The sequence below is a fragment of the Bubalus kerabau genome, chromosome 7 (assembly GCF_029407905.1).
Source record: "Bubalus kerabau isolate K-KA32 ecotype Philippines breed swamp buffalo chromosome 7, PCC_UOA_SB_1v2, whole genome shotgun sequence".
Lineage (NCBI taxonomy): Eukaryota > Metazoa > Chordata > Mammalia > Artiodactyla > Bovidae > Bubalus > Bubalus kerabau.
Window position 1 is genome coordinate 20576495 of NC_073630.1, and position 7881 is coordinate 20584375.

The 7881-nt window shown below is 43.9% G+C and overlaps 1 long non-coding RNA gene across 1 annotated transcript; it reads right to left on the bottom strand.

Annotated features, from left to right (window-relative positions):
- Positions 1 to 5898: 5898 nt before the first annotated feature.
- LOC129657509 (uncharacterized) lies at positions 5899 to 7516 on the bottom strand. Its single transcript, XR_008716779.1, has 2 exons — positions 7394 to 7516; positions 5899 to 6169 (listed from the first exon to the last, which is right to left on the bottom strand). It is a non-coding gene; the product is annotated as an uncharacterized LOC129657509 (long non-coding RNA).
- Positions 7517 to 7881: the final 365 nt, after the last annotated feature.

Here is a 7881-nt window from a genome sequence, read left to right on the forward strand (position 1 = left end):
AGCCAGCAGGAACCTGCTGTATAGCACACGGGGCTCAGTGCAGTGCTCTGCGATGACCTAGAGGGGTGGGACAAGGAGTGCGAGGGAAGCTCAAGAGGGAGGTGACATATGTATACTTACAGCTGATTGAGGAGCTACAGTCCGTGGGGTCACAAAGACTCAGACACGGCAGAGGATGCACACACTCCCACTCCCAGATAGCTGATTGACATTACTGTATAGCAGAAACTAAAACACCATTGTAAACAATTATGCTCCAATAAATAAATAACATTTTGTAAAACACCAGTTAAAGGCCATTGCTGTAGTGGAGACAATTTAGAATAGGGTAGCATTGGAGAAGGAAATGGCAACCCACTCCAGTGTTCTTGCCTGGAGAATCCCAGGGACAGGGGAGCCTGGGGGGCTGCCGTCTATGGGGTCGCACAGAGTCGGACACGACTGAAGTGACAGGAGCAGCAGTGGTAGAAGTGGTGAGAAGTAGGCCTGGGCAGCACAAAGGAGATGAGAAAAGCAAACAGCATGCTCTCTGAAACCTGGAGAAGGAAAGTAAAAAAACAAAAAACTATGGCCCCGATTTCCATTCAGTGGAGAATAACCAGCAAGTCCCACAGTGGAGCAACGTGTTGGCAGCAATGGAGAGAGTAGTCTGGAAGGATTTGAGCTCCACTGGGAAGGTGGGGGTAAGAAGTCTGAGGACATGGCCTGACCTGAGCCTCATCTAGTAGCCTGTGGCAGGGCTGAGAAATTGATCCCAGGGGTTGGGAAAGGGACAGGACAGGCTCTGGCCTCAGCCTGAATTTACAGAGCAGAAGACGAGGGCAACAAGCCCTGGGCTCCTCTGTGTGGCTGAAGTAATCAGAGAAGCTCACCTGAATAAACATGCCAATCCTAGTCCTATGATTACAAATTATGAAAAAGGTATAATCTTAAGTGCTCCTCTATCAGAGCAGACCACCAGGTGCTGCCCCCACCCAGACACAGAGCAGGCTGTTGCCAGCCATGCAGGCATGGACCCTGGGAGCAGTTAGCCTAGTGGTTAAGACCAAGGGTTTTGGTGTCAGGAAGGTTGGGGTGGAATTCCAGCTCCTCTTTTGCTGTGTGACCTCAGCAAACTTATTTAAATTCCTACAAGCTTCTACCTTCTAAACAGCAAAAAAAGGATACTAAAGGTGCATACAGATATGCAGATGATACCACCCTTATGGCAGAAAGTGAAGAGGAACTAAAGAGCCTCTTGATGCGAGTGAAAGAGGAGAGTGAAAAAGTTGGCTTAAAGCTCAACATTCAGAAAACTAAGATCATGGCATCTGGTCCCATCACTTCATGGGAAATACATGGAGAAACAGTGTCAGACTTTATTTTTTTGGGCTCCAAAATCACTGCAGATGGTGACTGCAGCCATGAAATTAAAAGACGCTTACTCCTTGGAAGGAAAGTTATGACCAACCTAGATAGCATATTCAAAAGCAGAGACATTACTTTGCCAACAAGGTTCGTCTAGTCAAGGCTATGGTTTTTCCTGTGGTCATGTATGGATGTGAGAGTTGGACTGTGAAGAAAGCTGAGCGCCGAAGAATTGATGCTTTTGAACTGTGGTGTTGGAGAAGACTCCTGAGAGTCCCTTGGACTCAAGGAGATCCAACCAGTCCATTCTAAAGGAGATTAGCCCTGGGATTTCTTTGGAAGGAATGATGCTAAAGCTGAAACTCCAGTACTTTGGCCACCTCATGCGAAGAGTTGATTCATTGGAAAAGACTCTGATGCTCGGAGGGATTGGGGGCAGGAGGAGAAGGGGACGACAGAGGATGAGATGGCTGGATGGCATCACCGACTCGATGGACGTGGGTTTGAGTGAACTCCGGGAGTTGGTGATGGACAGGGAGGCCTGGCGTGCTGCGATTCATGGGGTCACAAAGAGTCGGACACGACTGAGCGACTGAACTGAACTGAACTGAAAGGTGCATACTCCTAGTACCTTTAGTGCAACACTGAATGGCTAGGATTGGATAAGTATTTTCCTTGCCACAGCGCCCGGCGCAGAGTATGTTCTCAGTAAAGGAGCCCTTGAGCTGCCACGATGTGAGCTGTCGCCTGCCGCTGCTGTTCTAAGTTTCTGGAGCAACACACAGAGTGACTGAAGGAGAAGGCAGCGTGCTCCATCTTAAAGCAAAGCTGCACAGCTGTGTCTGAGTTTGAAAACAGTAAGGTACACACATCCCTGTGCAGCTATTCTTCTGGGCAAAGCTGTGATCAAAAGCCCACTTTACCCCATCTGTGAACACAGCTGCTGGTTCCATTTGCCTTCTTCTCACTCTTGATAAGTGAGCTTTTTAAAACGCCTTAAAGATAAGTCCTGCTGCTGAGATGAAGAAGGTTCCAAAGGGGACCTGGCAGATTCACAAAGGAGAGAGTCCACGGAGTGTCACTCCTTTCAAGCCCCCCTACGTCACCAGACCTGCTTCTGACATTCAATGGCCCCTTCGTGACCCACTGATGTACAAAGAGACAACCCATCGAATAAGCAGGTCAGGAGGGTCGCTGGAGGACCAAAGGCCCACCAAGTCACCCTCGAAGAACAGGTTAAGCTCAGGGACTGTGTGTCATGTCATAGCTACAAGGGACACTCCTGCCTGGGTGGCACACCCCACACCTGGTCATTCAGGGCCCCGTCGCTAAGAGCTAACACATGACATTGAAGGCAAGACAGATGCGGCAGCTTTTACGTTCAAACACAAAAAGCATCACAAGCTAAGCCCACGAATACAAACTCTGCTGGAAATAGTGGTCACTGTCATGAATGATAACACTACATGCTAAGACCACCAAGAATTCACAATGTTACCAACAAACCCACCAAAGATGTGCAAGTATACATAAAGGACATCAAACGCTATAATAAAAAACTGAATGCTGATGTTTATACAAGAAAGGAAACTGAAGAGAACAAAACATGTGTTTTGTGGATACATCTAATCTGAAAGTTCACTGTTTAGTTCAAGGCATCCACCTGAATCCAACAAAATGTCATCAGCTTGGCTTCCTGTTCTAAAATGAAAGCCTTCAGAAATCTCGCTGTACTTATAAATCTAAATGCTTTGCGTTTAGGTCTATAATTAAGCCACGACCTCCTGCTAACATCCACAAGCAATTCATATTCAGCAATAGACTTCTCAAACGTTATACAATTTGCAAATTTTCTTATGTTCTTCCCCACCGTGGATCTTGGCCAGCATTCTGTCATTTCTAATCTATAGCATCTGATTGACAGTTAAACCCAACAAGAGCTAATGTTTGTGACAGGGAAAAATAATCAGCACATCCATTCATTAGCATCCTGCTCACACATTCATTGTCAATTACAAATATTTGCTTGGGCTAAACTCTGCCACCATCATCGGAGCCATTACCGCCTGTAACAGTGTGATATATTTGAAGAGTCAAGCTGCTGGCAATTCACAGCTGGGACTCAATAATCAAAACGTTCATCAGCTAACACTTGGGTCCCAGCAGAATATCTGGCTCGAGATAACAAATGATTATCCTAGACAATGGAACTACAAGTCTAACTGACAATCATCTAACTCATGATTCATGAGTTTCCCAGGTTTGTTTCTGGGCTGTAGCCATTAGGTTTTGTTGAACGCCCTCTCACTTGCTATTTGAGAACATTTTTAGGGGACATTCAAGTGCACACTTGGACCTGCACATTGGGAGATAATGCAGGATTCTAGGGGGAACTCCAGATCCTACACTATGTGAAGGGAAGCTGTTGGGGACCCGCCCAGATGCCCTTTAGGGGCGACTGCACCAGCCCTCAGCTGCTGCGAGTGGAGGCTGAGTGGGGATGGCTAATGACCCACAGCTGTGCCCTTCTCCTGCGCTCTGTCCTCTGCCACACCCAAACCATTTTGACCTGGAAGCTGTGCCCTCCCCACCTTTTTTTTTTTTTTTTTTTAATGAAATTCTGAATTTATTTCACTTTCAGGTCTTGGAGTGAAGGTTGGGTAGTAAGATTTATACAAACCTTGGCAATATTTTTTACTTAGATACAGAAATTTAACGTGTATATTTTTCTGTAACTGCAAAATGGCACCAGAAGCCAGGCTCATGTATATAGAGCTATATTTGTTTGCACGTATCCTTCAAGGTAAAATCTCAAACACATTTAACAGTATATACTTCTAGTGCTGCTGATAAAACATATAGGCCAAACCTGCCTACCAGGTGGATTTGAAATCTGAATTTACTTTCACATGCACTCATAAATTACTATTTCAGTGCAACCAGGTGATACTTCATTTCCAATAATGTATAATGTTTGGTTTGGCCAAATACGTGTTTTACTGTCAATCTCATTGTACCATATTACATGTTTTCCCCTTGCCAAGGACTTACCTACATGGAGAGGACAGAGTAAGTCTCTGCTGTGGGGGGACAGCCAGCTTTGGGGTGTGACTCCTCCTCTAGAGCTTGCCCTCTTCTCCCACAGAGACCACATTCCTGCTTAGTTTTCCTCCTTTCACCTGTCCTGGTTCTTTCACTCATCTTCTCCAGAAAGGACTCGAAAAAACTGCTTGAAAAGGAGCAGCCATCTCAGAGTCTACTCCTAGGAAACCTGGCAGAACTTTTCTTTGCCCAGGGTGGGACTGCACTTCCTCCAGGCCACACAAGCCCTAAGCCCCACCCTGGAACAAGGTGCTGTTTCCCAAATATTGGAAACAGCTGAGGCTTCCCGCTTGCGATCAACACGTCTTCCCCACAGACTGGGTAATACATCCCAAGGACTGTGTCCCATCCCTTCCTGGCTCAGTTCTGGCAGAATTCCTCATTGCAGCCCAGATCAAAAAATCCTTCTCAACCTTTCCTAGAAATAAGTTAGAAAAAGACTCAAAGCCCAACAGAAAAAACAGTCATATGGACATGAGTTTGAGCAAACTCTGGGAGATAGCGAAGGACAGGGAAGCCTGGCATGCTGCAATCCATGGGGGTCACAAAGAGTCAGACATGACTGAGCAACTGAACACCAACAACAAATGAATAAAATAACACCCACTGAAATGGAAGTGTGTGTGTGTTAGTCACTTAGTCGTATCTGACTCTTTTGCAACCCCATGGACTATAACCTACCAGGCTCCTCTGTCCATGGGATTCTCCAGGCAAGAATACTGGAGTGGGTTGCCATTTCCTTCTCCAGGGGTCTTCCCCACCCAGGGATCAAACCCTGGTCTCCTGCATTGCATGTGGATTCTTTACCATCTGAGCCACCAGAGAAGCCCTGAAATGGAAGTAGAGGCATAAAACATAAGAGACACTCATTCTTACTCATAATAAGTGAAATCAGAATTAAAACTACACTGAGATACCATTTTTCAAACATTAAATGGGGAAACTCTGAAATATAATTTTTATTGTACCCAGACATCCAGTCCAGTGATAGTGGGTTCTTTCTTCCCCTGTTATGAACAAATTGTTAGCGCAAGAAACACTCCTCTGGAACTCCCCTGCTGGGAAATGAATCTGATAAAGCTCCACAGAACCCTTTAGAGCTGTGGGTGAGAGGAGAGTGCAAACCTAGATTATTAACCTGAACACCAGCCTCCTCAGGAATGTTACGTATTATGTTCCTTCTCCAGATCTTGAAGAACATGCTGCTTTTCTTAGGTCCTCTGTTTATCCTACCCAGGCAAGAGTCTTTATTGCCAGTTTTATCTATTTCTCACTTTCACCTGAAATCGTTTTTTCTTCAAGATCACAAAATATCTTGATCACATAAGGGCTATACCTTTCAGTTTGTTATCTTTTTCCAACCCAACTTAATGCAAAACGGGGTCAAACGGGGTCAAACACAGGCATTTTCCTGTGTTATATTGTGCCTGCTAGTTAAGGGTATAGATCCACAGATCCAAATGTGGTTTATTGCATTATATTTTTCAAATATTCACTTCCTCTCTCTGTAGAAGGTTTGTACCTCTTTGCCTGAATAATGCCAAGTCTGGTCTTATAACTTGCATTGGTCAGTGAAATGTGAGCAGAAATGACAAAGACCACTTCCAATCAGAAACTTTAAGACCCATCATGTGGTTCCAAACATCTTGCTATTTCCTCTACTGCAAGACCATCTCCAGATTAGCACATCTCAGGAATGGTTTGCTCCTTTAGCCTCGTCCTGGAATAAAGACAAAATAGAACAGAGACATGAAGGACACAAAATGTGAGTGAGAAATAGACCTTTGTGGTCTTAAGCCTCTGAGACATAGGAGCCGCTTGATATTGGAGTATAACCTAGTCCAGCTGACTGCTAAATCTATAAGCTCTGATGCATTTTATTACTATTATTGTTTGTATCCCAAACAGCACCTAGCATAATCCTTTGCCCATGATGCACTTTGAACAAAAATTGGCTACTATTTTTCACTTCCTCTTTCATTTCTCTTCCTTTTTTTCCACATTTATTATTTTTTACTGGAGTATAATTGCTTTACAATGTTGTGCTAGTTTCTGCTATACCACAGAATGAATCAGCTGTATGTATACATATACCCCCTTCCTCTTGGACCTCCCTCCCATGCCCTCATCCCACCCCTGTAGGTCACCACAGAACACTGAGCTGAGCTCCCTAAGCAATATAGCAGCTTCCCACCATCTATCTACCTTCCCTTTCTTTTCTGAACAGTTCAGTTCAAAAGCCATTTTAAGGGGCCAAGAAAGGTAGGCATTTGACAAAGGTGTAAACAGCAGCTGCTGTAGCCCAAAGCAGGGTGTGAGAACCTGGACAGGATGAGGAGACTTGATCAAATAAGTGTTTACATTAGGGATAATGGGAGTCAAGTTTCTCACTCTCAGAGAAGGGAGCTACAAACATGGAAAGGGAGAAAATTAGAATAAATCCTGTTTTGTTGGATTAGAATTGGAGATATTAATGTGAACACATGGTCTTCAAAATATATAGATAGATAAATAAACATAATTGTAAACATATGTTTATATATAAATTTTCTAATTCTCTTCCCTGAAAGGGCTTGGGTGTAGCAAATGGTATGAATTCCATTCATACCAATGGAAATGACCACACCCAGCACCAGGTCTTGGCTTCCAAATAGTATTCTCTACTAAAGGAATCCCGGATCCTCGGGAAAAGAGCTTTGCATTCTTGAAGAGGTCAATGTCCTTATTAATAATTAAGGATTGTACTCTCCTTTCATCCACAGCGTGAAATTATTTTACACAACTTTCTTAAATTTATTTCCCAATAGTAGGACACCACAATAGTAGGGGTTTCACTTGACTAACAATTCAGCTGTAGTAAGGTGTATTAGACAGGGCTATCCAGAGAAACAGAAGGAACAGCATGTGTGTATATATAGAGATTTATTTTAAGAAATCAGCTCACATGATTTGGAGGCCTGGCAAGTCCAAAATCTGCAGGGTAGGCTGGCAGACTGGAGACTCGGGGAGGAATTGCAATTTGAGTCTAAAAGCAGTCTGCAGGCAGAATTCCTTCTTTCTTGGGAACATCAGTATTTTCCTATTAAGGCCTTCATCTGATTAGATGAGAGCCACCTATGCTGCGGAAGGTAATCTGTGGAAGGTTATTCAAGATTTACATTTCTTTAATACTTTCCTTAATTTTTTTAATTGAAGGTATACTTCAATTAACATAACATATATATGTTACAGGTTATAGCTGAGGTTGTTGCTACTTCTCCCAGCAATCTTGATTCCAGCTTGTGATTCATCCAGCCCAGCATTTCATATGATGTTCTCTACACATAAGTTAAGTAAGCAGGCTGACAGTATACAGACTGGACGTACTACTTTCTCAGTTTGGAACCAGTCAGTCGTTCCAAGTCCGGTTCTATTGCGTCTTGACCTGCATAC